This window comes from Biomphalaria glabrata, chromosome 1 (assembly GCF_947242115.1).
Source record: "Biomphalaria glabrata chromosome 1, xgBioGlab47.1, whole genome shotgun sequence".
In the NCBI taxonomy this organism is placed as follows: Eukaryota; Metazoa; Mollusca; class Gastropoda; family Planorbidae; genus Biomphalaria; species Biomphalaria glabrata.
This window is the reverse complement of record NC_074711.1, coordinates 6,304,787-6,319,576: the sequence shown is the minus strand read 5'-3', so window position 1 is coordinate 6,319,576 and position 14,790 is coordinate 6,304,787. Positions and strand designations below refer to the sequence as shown.

General features: G+C 36.2%; 1 protein-coding gene across 5 annotated transcripts in view; it reads left to right on the top strand.

Annotated features, from left to right (window-relative positions):
* Nucleotides 1–6,623: 6,623 nt before the first annotated feature.
* Nucleotides 6,624–14,790, top strand: part of LOC106061618 (solute carrier family 28 member 3-like) — a 48,117-nt gene continuing 39,950 nt past the window's right edge. For 2 of the 5 annotated variants that reach the window (XM_056018699.1, XM_056018745.1), the window contains exon 1: nucleotides 11,357–11,460. The gene's annotated coding sequence lies outside the window, so the exon portion shown is untranslated. Of the gene's footprint in view, nucleotides 6,762–11,356; nucleotides 11,461–11,504; nucleotides 11,598–14,681; nucleotides 14,755–14,790 lie in introns of those variants that run through there. The other 3 variants (XM_056018709.1, XM_056018736.1, XM_056018719.1) reach the window with 3 other exon arrangements.

Genomic DNA, 14,790 nt, shown 5'->3' with positions numbered 1-14,790 from the left:
TTTTTCATATTTTAAGTCTTCTATAACTTTATTTTCTAATCTTAATAAAACTTTAATCACTTAGTTCTTACTGTAACTGATCTTGTAGGATGATCCACTTAACTCTTTCTCTCCTAATTGACGATGCCAACGTTGATTTGACTCTCATTAAACTAAATTAGTTTTTGGACTTATGAAATGTAATTTGCGTTGTGTAAAAACAGCATTCGTACAATACCAATTATAATATTTTCTGATAACACAAAAAATTATTATAGTCTAATCATAACAGGGTAGTGAAATACATATGAGCAAAGAGGATAATACAATCGGAACGAGAAAAAATAATTACGGAGAGAAAGAGTTAACAATGTTAACTGTGTGTTGTGTGCACTGGCGGATCCAGGGGGGGGGCGGTAGGGGCGATCGCCCCCCCCCACTCGGCCGACCCCCCCCCTCCCCGAAGGGGGGGGGCGGACGAATTATAGTATAGAGTTCACACAATTTGTATGCGAATTTATTACTTATGTTAATAATATATACTAATTATTTATATTTCAACCTATTTTTAGATTATTTCACCCCCCCCCCTTCAAGTATTTTGGCCGATTTGGTAGGGTCGGGAGGGGGCGATGGTATCAATCCGCCCCCCCCCCACCATAAACTTTCGAGTGGGGGGGGCGGTCCTATTTATTTGTAGAAGTCACAGCTTGCTAACAGAATCAATTAAATATCTATATGATTAAAACTTGTTATTGGTATTTTAACCGGTCTTTATATAATTTCGTTCACCTATTGGCCGATTGGAAGGGGAAGAGCGAATACCTCCACCGCCCTTCCCATCTAAACCCTTTGAGTGTGGGGGGGGTGCGGTCCTACTTTTATGGAGAAATCATAGTATGTGAACAAAATTAGTCGAATATCTATATAATATAAACAGGTGGAAGTGCGATACATGCAATCCCCTTCCCCCCATCGGACAAACCAATACTTTTTCTTTTTGTATTATAGTAAGAAATTACAAAATTTAAAAAATCTGTCACTAATATAATTTATATATGCTAAAAAGTAAATTCTTATATCGAGTCGCCCAACCCCTATTCTTTAATGCAAAATGCAATCAATAGCAGAAATTATAAAAAGGAGCGAGAATTAATAGTTTTCATTTTACCGCCCTTGCCCTTTCCAGACAGAGTTTGTGTAATTTGATATGAATTTATCATAACTATTTTAAGAAAGACTTTGCTTTGGAAAAGTTATAATTCAAACGAAATTTTTCAATATAACAGTCACGGTTGAGATGAATTCAAAAACCGGATAATCTTTTCCTAGTCGACTTTTTCCAACCTTTACTCTATCTCATATTTTTCTAGTTAAATAAATTTAGGACTATAACTCACAATGTATGCTAGAATTTCATTGAATATTATTAATCGAATTTTTTTTTTCGGCGGCGATCCTCAAAACCTTAATCTAAATATGTGGGGTATCTAATCTTTTCAAAGAACAAATCGATTTTATTTGCAATGTATTAAGGGACTATAAATTCATATTAGAATATTTTTCTCATTATTCAAAAGGCACTTTATAATAGAATGAATAATAAGCTGTAGGGCACGAGAATGCGTTACTGCAGTGAAGAATGCCAGAAAATGCTTTTAGCGTCGAGGCTTCGATCCGAACCTCACTGATGAATAATAAGCTGTAGATGTCAGGAGAATGCGTTTCTGCAGTGAGAAATGCGAGAAAACGTTTTTGGCTTCGGGGCGAAGCCCCGAACCCCACTGATAAATAATGAGCTGTAGATGTCAGAAGAATGCGTTTCTGCAGTGAAAAATGCAAGAAAACGCTTTTTGTCAGGAGAAGGCGTTTCAGCCGTGAAAAATGCAAGAAAACGCTTTTGGCGTCGGGGCTTCGCCCCGAACCCCACTGATAAATAATGAGCTGTAGATGTCAGAAAAATGCGTTTCTGCAGTGAAAAATGCAAGAAAACGCTTTTGACGTCGGGGCTTCGCCCCGCACACCACTGAAGAAGTTTACAGCGCTTTCCCAGACCCCCAAGCTTGCAAGAGAAAGACTGGGTTTTTTTCTGTTTTTTTCGTTGAAGATTGAGAAACAGTCTTATTTTATTCTCAAATGTCGAATATATATATATATATATATATATATATATATATATGCTGTACGCACGTTTATGCATAGGGTTAGGGTTTACTGGGCGTTAGGGTTAGGGTTTGGAAAAAAATCGCCCCCCCCCCACTCCAAAGTTCTGGATCTGCCAGTGGTTGTGTGAGACTGTTCCTGGACTGGGCGTTGATTGAAAGACTGACTATATATGTTTAGCTTTGCTCAGAAAGAAGTTATTTGACGTTTTTTTTTCAGCTTCTATTTGTCAACAACAGCACTTTTTAGCATCTATTTGTAACTTTTATTTAGTTGGCAATTTTGAAGCAATTCCCACATCTTTTGGTGTTTTATTCATCACCAAGGCGACACAGGCCACAAGTATCACTCACTTGTTTTGTTAGTGCTACGCCTGTGTGTATGCGATGTGTAGACATGTAGAAATACATTTTATTTTTTAATTACTATTCCGAAGGTCTATTAGGAGCTCCATGATCTACACTTCTATTCTGTGCAATTAGTTTTTCCCATTTATTAGTGCGCGCAAATAGAAGGATGTGTGGCGGGTTTTTAACATTATTTTATTATTGTTATTATTCATAAGCACACAAAACTGGACACTCAAATCAATGCGCTTGGAGAACAAAATCTACGTCATCAATACAATCTTTGCCCCAACAATCACTTAAGTTTGCAAGACGTGGAAGTCACCCATAAAGGTCATAAAGAGGCTAAACGTGGCTAAGCAACGATATATGATAAGGATCCTTGGATTATTATACCGATAGCTGAGAAGGATCCTTGGATTATTATATCGATAGCTGAGAAGGATCCTTGGAAAAGTATACCGATAGCTGAGAAGGATCCTTGGAATAGTATACCGATATCAGAAAAGAATCCTTGGAATAGTATGCCGATAGCTGAAAAGGATCCTTCGTATAGTATACAGATAGCTGAAAATAATCTTTGGAATAGTATACCAATAGCTGAAAAGGATCCTTGGAATAGTATACCGATAGCTGAAAAGGATCCTTGGAATAGTATACCAATAGCTAAAAAGGATCTTTGGAATAGTATACCAATAGCTGAAAAGGATCCTTGGAATAGTATACCGATAGCTGAAAAGGATCCTTCGTATAGTATTCAGATAACTGAAAAGAATCCTTGGAATAGTATACCAATAGCTGAAAAGGATCCTTCGTATAGTATTCAGATAACTGAAAAGGATCCTTGGTATAGTATTCCGATAGATGAAAAAAATCCTTGGAATAGTATACCAATAGCTGAAAAGGATCCTTGGAATAGTATACCGATAGCTGAAAATGGATCCTTCGTATAGTATTCAGATAGCTGAAAAGGATCCTTGGTATAGCATTCAGATAGCTGAAAAGGATCCTTGGAATAGTATACCAATAGCTGAAAAAGATCTTTGGAATAGTATATAGATAGCTGAGAAAGATCCTAAGCATATAATACTGATAGAGAACTCTTCTACTGTACGGTCACTCTCCTCTAAAGCGAAGAGGAAACAGAACGTAGTGTGAGATTCTCCGGACACATCCTTACACAAGACGAAACACACATACCAATGACAGCCATAAAAAGAATGCCGAAAACAGGGCCGTCCCCGTTTAACACGGCGTAGCACCTTCGTAGATAAGTTCAAATCCGTAGGCACGAGCTGGGAAGCGATTGCCAACCTGTACGCTGAGCAGTTCATCGCCTAGAAACTTATATTTAGAATCTGTATAGATGTTAGTAAAGTGTAGGCCCACATATCTTATTAGATGTCAACTTTGTTCCCAAATTTTTTTTTTTTTTACATTGATATGTAGGTCAAAGCTGGCTCTCCATATCAATGTAAAATACTGCACTATTCCTTCATGCCTGTATGAATGTGTGTATCATGTTCCAAACCTTTATTCTGTATGTGTGCGTGCGAAGTTCCGAACCTATCCTTTATGTGTATGTGTGTGTGTGTGTGTATGCACTGTTGATATTGACCAAGAACTGGATCTCAGGGCGTTTAAGTGGTTATCGCTGTGTTCGTGTGTCCTTGGTGTGCTAATGTCTGAGAGTTTTCCAATATCCTTGTCTATAACCTTATCTATCTTCTTTTCTTTACATTATCGCCAACTGGTTGTTTTATCCAGTTATCTAACGGCGTATTTTAGGGGATGAAAAGCGAGAGAGGGGGGGGAGGCAGTTTTAAATTGTGTCATTAGGTTTTGGTCGTAATAAGATAAACATGTTCTGTTGCTTTTGTCTGGGCTTCGGGAGACTCTTCTCTGGCCTTGTTTTAACGCGAGATACAGGAAGAAGGGTGAGAGGGGGGGGTGTGTTTAATCTAATCGTTAAAACTAAGTCTTTTTTTCAAGGATCAGATTAAATGATTAAACGGTCATATTGAAAGGTTACTCTAGAAGTCAATGCTCTGATACTAGGAGAAGTGCTGCCAACTTTGAGATCTTGTGGCCATAAAAATTTCAGACCAATATTTACCAGCTATAACATCACAAATAAAGAAAAAAAAAAAGCATCAAGTCCAAAGGATCCAAGTCTCTGCAGGCTCATTATGCACTGTTTGAAATAGTTTTAATGGGCCGGATAGCACTGTGAGAGCCGGAAATGGGCTGTCAGAGCCGGAAATGGGCTGTTAGAGCCGGAAATGGGCTGCCAGCCTTATGGCCATCAACACTGCTGTAGAGATTTAATTTGTAAATCTCTCTGACAAACCTTTTCCTGTAAAGAATTAACAAGCCTTCTACTCTCGGATCTCTATTTGGTACCATCTTTTCAATCGTTGCTGTTAATTAGATAAATCTAAACAAATTTTTTTTTGGAAATTGTGTGCTGATTAGTTCCGACAATCCATTCTATATATGCCCAATGTTAACAATTACTTATTTGGTTTTGTCCCAGCCAGAGGAATTAGACCAAAAATCGTTCTGTAGTGTGATATATAATAGGTTGACGTCAAGTAGAGATATGGTGCTTGCTGGTGCTATGCACTGTGGAAAGTGCTGTGGTAGGTGATCGTGGGGTCTCTATTCCCGGATAGACAGATTGTCTAATAGGGAAAATGAACATTTTCACATGCGGGCTCCAACAGCACGTTCTAGCAAACACGCTTTACACGAGAAGAAGTTGAAAAAGAGGCTCCGCTAAACTGTCCTATCCACCACGAAGTTCTTAACGGAAGGTCGTACGCTCTGGGGACTGTTCTTTCGCGGCCAATGGTGTTATATTGTTGGAATACAGAGGAAACGCTCGTGCCTTGCCGGAAACGGGGAATGCTGGTAGGGCTCTTGGAGTCACGTAACGCACAGACGAATGTCATTAAATGATCATCTTGGTGATGGTAGACCTCCGAGCAGAGAGATCTGTGAAGAGCCAATCTCTGGTTTCTGGGTAAAATCCTCCCCTTTTGGACAAGGGTCATCAAAGGGCTCAAGCTCTTCCTCATGGATACTCTATAAAGGTGAGTGATCGCAATGAATTGAGCTGAAAAGTGAAATGCAACAGTATTATAAATCATCTAGCTTGGCAGCAGGTGATTTTAAGAAGTAATGCATAGAATCCATTCAACTGAACGGTCCATATTAATTGTACGAAACTGCGAGTGTTTGGACAATCGTTTGTCACTATTCGGTGGTTCAACGAAGTTCGTTTTGAGATGGAACTGAGGTATTCCTGCGTCAATCTATTTCTGACAGCCTTTTTCTATGTTTTATTGCTCGAACAAGCTTTAGACAAATAGCTCTATATGACAATGCCAACTATTCACTAATTCTCTGAACATGAGATATTCAATTGGATTTCAACCAGCTTTTTTAGAGCTCCACGTCTGGAACATTTATAAATAATTGTTTGAGAAAACTATAACATAACAGTTCAATTAAATGAAGCTAAAAGTCTGGTTTCACTATTTCCAATCCAGAGAAAATCTACTTCCAATCCCGCCATGAATTTGACTCAAATTATCTTCATAATTCCTAAGCTTGTCTTCCCTCATAATGTTCAGTGGATTTAATCTCTTGAAAAAAGAGAAATATTTGTAATTAGCTGATTGTTGTTTGAAACTTTTAAAGTGGTCACGTGGATCGTAAAAAAATTAATTTTCCTTGTATCCTGGTATTTAATTTGATCATGTGATAAAGAATATCAACTTGCATTACTATTATAAAATAGGCTACGGGCCGGATTAAACATTTCACTGGCCTGAGTTGGCCCGCGGGCTTTAGTTTGCCCATCACTGAATGACCTTTACCCTCATAACAGTCTCCAATCGTTATATCAGTATTCTATACAATTGTCAGTGTGACTCAATGTGTTTATGTTTCCTTAACGCCAAGGCATGTCTCTGTTACAATAGAACAAAGCATATCAATACAAAGAACTTGACAATGGCAGAGTACAACGAGAAGTAGGTCACATAAAACTTTCTTCTCGAATAATTTCTGACCTGAAGGCTGGGCATGTTTTATCTTAAAGTACGTTAATCAGCCGTGAAATGACGACACCTAGGTCTATAGAGCAGCACAGATCTAGCCAGAGAGCAATGAGATCACTTCTTGACTCGACACTCTGACACCAAAGTTGTCGAAGCGCTTGCGTTTGTTTAAACTCTGGAAAATATCGAAGCATACCAGGATCTAGTTAAGTATTCGTTTTTATCTTGTATCTTCTTTCTTATGCACACATTTCTTATCCCATATGCTAGGACAAATTTGTACAAATGCTCCTTCTTCCCTAGTGCTACTAGATTATGAAATGGATTGCCTGAATCGGCTAGGAAAACCAACGACTTGGAGGAAGATTTTAAGTGACTGATTGTCACGAGTCGAGTCTGTGACCTATTTCGACCAGTTTCTAGAAGCGAGTTCAAACCAGTGCATGTGTCCAGCATAAACAAGTTAATATTAGGTATCCAATCAAAGAAAGAGGTTAAGGGAAAAAAATAGCACACGTCAGCTTCTAGAAGGTCAAAGTTACTAAAATAATTATCTGAGAAGGTTCCATGATTCTGGAACGTACGATCAAAGAAAGTATAAATAAGGGGAAAGTCAGTTAGACGGTGTCCTCGCATAGTAGTAGTTCTTGTAGAGCGATGGTCCTCGCTTAGTTATCGCTTAAGTCCTCTCTTAGTAAAGGTTTATTCAAGTTTTGTGATATTAGCGGGTCCATTTAATTAAAGTTTTATTAGTTGAAGTTGAAGTTATACTAAGTGAAGTTTCATGTATCTTTAAGTTTTATTTATGAAGTATCAAGTCAAGTTGTTATTGAATTGAGAAGTCATTTTATGTGAAAGTTGAAGAAGTATTATTAAAGATGTTTTAAGAAAATACAGAGAGATGTTTCTTTCTTCACTTCATATGAGTTAATCAACATATTAATACAATCCTCGGCCTATTCATCACACTAATTAACACGCATGACTAGATTGACCCATGGGCTCGCGTAGAACGTAATTATCTTCTCTTCTGAAGTAACGTCTGTAATTTATAAGATAAGTAAGACCTATGAACAATGTGAATTAATATCCTTTACATTAAAAACATTTCAAATCCAACAAGAATAGACTGTACTTGAGTCACTATGTTGACTTATATTTCATCTTTATCCTAATTAGTCATACAATGATAGTCTTGGGTCATACATGATAGCCATTGGTCATACAGGATAGTAAAGTCTTTGGTTATATATGATAGTCTAGTATTTGGTAATACTTGATAGTTTTGGTCATACTGATTGTTTATTCATTGATCATTCATGATAGTCTTTGGTCATACATGATAGTCTTTGGTCATACAAGATAGTCTTTGGTCCTACATGATAGTCTTTGGTCACATAGGATAGTTTTTGGTAATACATGATAGTCTTTGGTCATAATGATAGTCTTTGGTCATAATGATAGTCTTTGGTCATAATGATAGTCTTTGGTCATATATGATAGTATTTGGTCATACATGATAGTCTTTGGTCATACATGATAGTCTTTGGTCACATATGATAGTTTTTGGCAATACATGATAGTCTTTGGTCATAATGATAGTCTTTGGTCATAATGATAGTCTTTGGTCATAATGATAGTCTTTGGTCATATATGATAGTATTTTGTCATACATGATAGTCTTTTGACATAATGATAGTCTTTGGTCATATATGATAGTCTTTGGTCATAATGATAGTCTTTGGTTATACATGATAGTCTTTGGTCATAATGATAGTCTTTGGTCATACATCTTATCTTATCTTATATAATACAGACGTTACTTCAAAAAAGAAGATGATTACGTCCTACGCGTCATGCATTTAGTCATGCTTATTAACCAATGACTTAAATTCTGCCAAGTCACTGGTTTTCCTGGCTAGCTCAGGCAACCCATTCCATGCTCTAATAGCACTAGGGAAGAAGGAGCATTTGTACAAATTTGTCCTAGCATATGGGACGAGGAATGTGCCTTTATCTTTGTGTCTTTCAGAGTATTTTATTAAATTTTGTTTTTGTATTTGAAGATTATGGTTCAGCGTTTTATGTATGATTGCTACTTTACTTTTGAGCCTTCTGTCCTGAAGGCTTTCTAAATTTAGTGATTTTACTAAAGGTGTTACTCTAGTCAAATGTGAATATTCGTTTGTTATGAATCTCACTGCTCTATTTTGTGTCTGTTCCAGTTTCTTAATGTTTTCTTGAGTTGAGGGGTCCTAAACGGAGGATGCATATTCTATTATTGGCCTAACTATGGCCAAGTAACATTTTAGTTTTATGTTCTTATTTGATTTATAGAAATTTCTTTTAATAAATCCTAATGCTTTGTTTGATTTTTTTGTAGTTTCATCAATATGTGGATTCCATGACAGTTTTTCATTTATTATAACACCTAGGTATTTTGCGTTTTTAGTCTGTGATACTGGTTTGCCATGAATAAGATAAGTGGAATTAATTTGTTTTAGTTTTTTTGTTACTCTTAACAACTGACATTTTTCTGGGTGGAAAGACATGCTCCAATTTGATTCCCATTTCTGTAATTCATCTAATTCTCTTTGTAAAATATCTGTGTCTTGTGTTGTTTTTATTGTTCTATATATTATGCAATCGTCTGCAAATAATCTGACTTTTGTTCCTGAACTAATGCAATTTGGTAAATCATTTATGTAAATTAAAAATAGTAGTGGACCCAAGACTGTACCTTGAGGTACACCTGAGTTTACTGTTATCGGTGTTGATTTAGAGCCATTTATTATTACAGTTTGTTCTCTACCTATCAGAAAGTCTTTAATCCACTGATGCAGTGGACCATTAATGCCGAAATATTTTAATTTTTTAAGCAAACTATGGTGGTGAACTTTGTCAAAAGCCTTAGAAAAATCTAGTAAGATAGCATCTATTTGTTCACTATTATCTAAACCTTTTGAAAAATCATCAATTAGTCCTATTAGTTGTGTTTCACATGATCTATATTTCCTAAAGCCATGTTGGTATGGTGTGAGGACATTATGTTTGTCTAAGTGGTTTATGATGTTGCTACATATTATGTGTTCTAGGATTTTACATGTGATGCTGGTAAGTGATACTGGTCTGTAGTTCCCTGGGTCAGATTTTTCTCCTTTTTTAAATAGGGGGGTGACATTAGCTTCTTTCCAGTCCTTTGGTACTCTGCCCTGGTTAAGTGAAGCCTGAAAGAGTATTTTGAACACTGGGGCTAGCTCATTACTTAGTTCTTTGAGTAATCTAGCTGGAATACCATCAGGTCCAGAAGCTTTATTTGGTTTGGTGTTGGCTAATAGTTTTTGAATTCCATTTTCTTGTACTACTATATCTTCTATGTTGTCTACTTGGTTCAAATTCAGTAGTATGTCTTTGTCTCCTGGGGCTGAGAATGCTGATGCAAAGTATTTGTTTAGAATGTTTGCTTTAGTTTCATTATCATTATGTATTATGTTATGTTCATCTTTTAATGGCGCTACGCCTGTTGTTTCCATTTTCTTAGACTTAATGTATGACCATAGGTTTTTGTTGTTATCTTTAGATATTACATTGTTTATGTATTCACTCTGCAGCTGTCTGCTTACTTTTTGGGTTAAGTGTTTAATTTTTATATACTTTTTGTAAACTCTTTCTGCATTAGTTTCTTTAAATTTTCTATAGAGGTTTTCCTTCTGTTTACAAAGCTTCTTTAGTCTATTATTAAACCAGCATTTATTTATTTTGTTTGATGTGTATTAAGTTGGTATATGATTTTCTATTATGCTTTTAAGATGGTTTTTAATGAAATTCTAGAGGTCATCGACTGGTTGGTTAATGTCTTTTTCTAATAAGAATGTTTGTTGAAAGTTTAGTGCAGCTTGGTGTAGTTGTGTTAGGTTACATTTATTCCAGAGTAAGATTTTTCTTTTGGGTTTTGTATTGGCTACTGCTTTTATCTGACTGTGTATTTTTATGATCTCATGGTCTGATAGACCAGGGATAATTTCATAATCAACTACTAATCCAGGTCTGTTGGTTAAGAAGAGATCTAATGTGTTGTTTAATCTAGTTGGCTTTTTAATGATTTGATCTAAACTTAGGTTGTGTAAAGTTTCTACATGATAGTCTTTGATCATAATAATAGTCTAGTATTTGGTCATACATGATAGTCTTTGGTTATAATGACAGTGTTTGGTCATATATGATAGTATTTGGTCATACATGATAGTCTTTGGTCAAAATGATAGTCTTTGGTCATACATGATAGTATTTGGTCATAATGATAGTCTAGTATTTGGTCATACATGACAATCTTTGGTCAAACATGTGATACTGCATTGTTTGTTTTACAAGTTTAGGACAACCTTTCAGAAATGAAGATAATTATTCACTAACCCAAACCTCCTGCAGACGACAGGCAGTGCTCGAACTCGGGACCGACAGATGGCAGACCGAAGTGCATACCAGTGATACCACTCGACTATGCGGCATAGATCACTATAGTATGGACTCCAATGCCTTGATACTCATCGTACGAATTGAGTCTTAAATTATAAATTAAAAACGCTCCTCCTACAAAGAAGATTATGTCCCAGACACAGACCTACATATATTAGAGCTATTTTGTTGAATTGAAGTTCTACAATCCATATTCCATTAAAACGAAGGTATTGAGTTTTTCTATACCTTTTTTTTTTCAAGCAAATAGTTGATCTCTTCAAACTTTTTCTTCCTCCTAACAGTGAGATCGTTATCAGACTTCTTTTTTTATTATTCTCGGTCACGGGCGTTATAAAAAGGAGACCAAATTTTTGAATTTATGGTTTTTTATCGTCTCTTGAACTAAACGGATGTCTGCAAGTTCACGTGTTAGTGTTGACAAAACTGTAAGTTGTATATAATGCACAAAGATTATTGTATTAGAAATATCATCAGAAATAAACTGATAGCTGTTATAATTCGTTTTTAAAGTTAGTATAGGTACTATAGCTGGAGCTGTTTTTACAGATGTAATGACTGTTATGTAAGCCCTAATGGTTATTAAAGCTGTAGTAGTTTAGCTGTTTTTATAGTTGTTATAGTCATGTCTTATTATTCTTATTGTGGCTGTTGTTATGGATTTTTAAAAAAATTATTTTGCGAATTTATAGTTTAGGGTTAGGGTTTTGTTTTTGTTTTTTGTTTGTTTGTTTTATAGTTTAGACAAATATTGAAAAAGCTTTTAATTTCTGAATTTCTGGATAATTTCTGGATAATATTTAGTGTCGACTATAAAATCGCCAAATATAATCTATATATGGTAACCTAAAAAATATAGTTCATCTATAATCTATAAATTCTGTACTGTAGTTTATTTTGTTTATATGCATCGAAATCTCTTCCAATCTTCCTTTTTTTTTTCTTTTTTTGTGTCTGTCTGTTTGTCCGTCTGTCTGGTACAAATCTTTTCCCACTTTCCATTCTCGGATCAAGTTGAAACTTTGCATAATTATTCATTGTTGATAACAACACACGAATCAATCAAAAAATTAACTAATTAATTAATTAAAGTTAATTGTGTTTCACACAGAAAAGGGAATATAAATCTTGCAGTATTGAAGCTATGGTAGTAATTACGTCTTTTCCTTGTATACGCTTTGCTTTTAAAAAGTATTTGTTGTCTTTTTTTTTTTTTTTGCCACTACATTTCTTCATAACGATTTACCTTCTTTTTTTTTCTCTTAGTATATTTTATTGGTAAATGAGCGTAAACTGTCAACAAAGAGCAGATCACTCTGATTTACGTTTCATGTCAAAATCCCCAATAGAAAAGTGTAGGCCTAACAGTACAATGATCTATTTAGCACGCTACTCTGCTTCATTGTGGCGCTCGTGTGGAAACGACCATTAGAGGAAGTGGTTAGGCTAAACGGGTAGCAACACAAGACTCCCGTGGGGATGCCCACGGGTAGACGAGAGTCTCTTGCAAAAGAGTCCCCATAAACCTGTCACACTTCCATGTGCTGTTCCTCAAAGGGACCGTTACATAAATGGCGAGTCCCTCACGGTTAGCTTGGTATAACGAAGGAACATGGCGGAGGCTACCGGTGTCCTCGGCCTTCGGCCATGTGCAGCCAAGCATGCGTCGGGGGCCAAAGGCATTGGAAACAGTAATGCTTTACATAGGCATTGACTCGGGTCTCTCTCAAACAGAACTGTGTTCTCACAGGTTGTTTTTTTTTTTACTGTTTGGCGTCCAAACAGGTTTTTTTTTCAAACTTTGAGCACGAAGAGCCTTCGGCTCAGCTCATAAGACGATCAAACGGAACAGATGAAAACGCCAAACACGATTTCCCGCCATTTTAACGGAAATAGTGCACCCATCATTGGACAGATCAAAACTATTGGCTTACTCGCAAAATCTTTGTTGTTTTTTTGTTTTTTGTTGTTTTTTTTTTTTGTTTTTTTTTGTTTTTGATTTGTTGTTGTTGTTGTTGTTGTTGTTTTTTGTAGTGCGCATGACCTGTTTTAATTGCAAAACTCGTATCCTATAAAGCAGCGATGCCCAACCTAATGCGATGTGCGGGCCATTTGAAATTTCCAACTCTCATGTCTCGGGCCACATCACCGAAAAGTTACAAAAACGAAATGAAAATGACCTGAAACACTTATTCTTTAGAAACCTGTGAGTCCAGTATTTACATTAATTAATGAGATATCTGAAAGTTATCTGTTTTCTAACGTCGGAAAAGGGATTTCTTTTCTCTACTTAAAATGTGAGCAACTCTGAACTAGCTTTACCAACGACTCATTTTCTAGTCTCTTTTAGCTAAATATTCCCATCTATCTTCCAATGTCTAGGCTGCTGAAACAAAGAATGCCGTCATATTTGTGTTATAGTGTTTATTTCTTGTTCAGTTTCTTTACAAATAAAATATTTTGGCTAAACAGGACTTATTACCAGGGGCGGACTGGCTATATGGGCAAACGGGCAAATGCCCGGTGGCCCGGTACCAAATGGGCCGGTCTGGTCGCGACCAAAGAAAATGTTTTTTTTTCATTGCAGACAACTTTAAAAAAAAAAATTGTGACAGCAGCGAGACACAGATGCCCGATCACGTTTTATTATTATTATTTTTTTAATTATTATTACACTTAATTATTTTTTTTTTGAAATTCAACAAGAATTTTTAAAAAATACACTATACGCTGTAGCCTACGTATTATCATTTGCAAAACGTTAGACCGTACTTTCTGCTATGCACGAGCGGCATGAACTTCACTGCTTTGATGTCTTCGAGGCTGCATTTGGCCTAATCATCTTGCTGGTCGGCATGGACGTTTGATTGCACTCCCTTTTGTTTTTGCTCCTTCCCTTCCCCGTCTTTTGATGGTTCCATTGTCAGTTAACGAATAAGAGGGATGAGAGAGGTTAAGTTAGAAAACATTGATAGGCTATATAGCAGAAAAAAAATAGGGGCGACAATTAGCTCGTTAACGGATACAATGTATATTAGCACATATAGAACCAGAAGGAGATGAGAAAACTGACACACTCGGCAAGAGTGTGAGAACCAACTCATAATTAAACATTGCATTCTATCCTGTAGAAATGAAGAAACAAATAATAAATAAAATAAATGAGAAATGGACACGCTCTCATCTAAATCACAAGAAAAATTATGCTTATCCATATACAATTCGCCTTTTTGAGAATGTACTTGTAAGTGCCCCTCTAACCGTTCTGCATTCTCTTATCTTTTAATGGAATGGGTTGCTTGAGTCAGCCATGAAAACCAATGAATTAGCATATTTTAAGTCACATAACTATCCCGACAAGATCAACGTCTAATCTTACAACTCAAGACCAGACTCAACAGAATGAGACAACGTGTCCTTTAAAACTGTTTTCTTGTTCAAGACCGTACAAGACACCGGCCCCAAAACACCCCCAATAGAAAGAGAACTTTATGGAGAGCTCCCTGATTTGGAAACCATTTCGCAGTTCATCTCATGTATTGGTCTAGTCATCTGAACGCTCCGACATAAAAATGAGAACGAGGAAGAAGAAGCTCTTGAACAACACTTAATATAAATTAACTTTAACACACACACACAGCCGCCAAATTGCAAACCACCCAAACTTATTCACAACTCCTTATGGGTATAGAGTTCTTCTTTCTGAGATTTGTACAGAAAAAGTACGTTTCTTTTTGTTATTTTTAATAACATAATCT